Here is a 1,196-nt window from a genome sequence, read left to right as displayed (position 1 = left end):
ACTCTAGGCACCAGGCCCGAAATTTTGGGGGAGGGGGCTAGTCGATTAAATCGACCCAGTACGCAACTGGTACTCAATTTATCGACCCGAAAGGATAAAAGGCAAAGTCGACCTCGGCGGAATTTAAACTCAGAACGTAAAAATAGACGAAATAGTCCAAAGCATTTCGCCTGGAGTGCTAACGTTTCTGCTAAAATAAGTCAGAAACCAATTGGTCCAGGAAAGAGATGGTAAAAGTTTTTATTTTTCATTTCGTTCCTTTCGGGATTTTATCCCCAATTTTGTGGTTCTAGAACCTAGCAGTTCTTTCTAGCGTAAGGAATCCCATGAGTGGATTCCTCTTATGTATTTTAATATACACTGTACCTTATGAGTAATTCATTGTCTTTGGACTAAACTTTTATATGCTAAGGCCACTTGGAGGTGAACATTTTAAAATTATTTCCATTTCCCTTTGACATGATTAATTATTATATAGATAGATAGATAAATAGATACATACATACATACATACATACATACATACATACATACATACATATGCGTATATGTACATATATATGTATATATGTATGTGTGTATGTATGTATATATATTGATATGTCATATTGCGTCGAGACGTGACGTGAAATGGCCTTTCACTGCCGCGATAGTCGTGATAGAAAAATATTCTCATAGGAATATGTGAAAACACAAAATGGGCTGTGGATTATGAAGTCATACGACAGAGAATTGCATGCGTTCATACAATCCAATTATATTATTTCCAGCTCAAGCTCCTCTTGTCCTTTTGCACATGCTTAAGAGAATAATATTCTCCCGGATCTATCTCCGCAGCACAAAAACTTCTCGCGTCCGAATACACTCAAACGCATTCAATATAACTTTAAAAGATTATATTCCATCCGATGATGCTTCGTAACATTATATATATATAATTTAGAAATTGTACAAAATGAATAATATAAAGATAATATTATCTTTATCTTATGATATTTACTTTGTATTATATTATATTCATTTATTGTGCCTTTAATTATTAATTTTTCTATATGTGACAGTGGATTTTCATCGATGAGTTCATGAACCTTGGTTCTTTTTCCTAAAACTATATATATATATATATATATATATATACACACACACATGTACGTGTGTGCATACATTCATATGTATGTAGATACGTATATACATAC

The sequence above is a fragment of the Octopus bimaculoides genome, chromosome 17 (assembly GCF_001194135.2).
Source record: "Octopus bimaculoides isolate UCB-OBI-ISO-001 chromosome 17, ASM119413v2, whole genome shotgun sequence".
Lineage (NCBI taxonomy): Eukaryota > Metazoa > Mollusca > Cephalopoda > Octopoda > Octopodidae > Octopus > Octopus bimaculoides.
The sequence above is the reverse complement of the archived record's forward strand: the minus strand, read 5'-3'. Positions refer to the sequence as shown.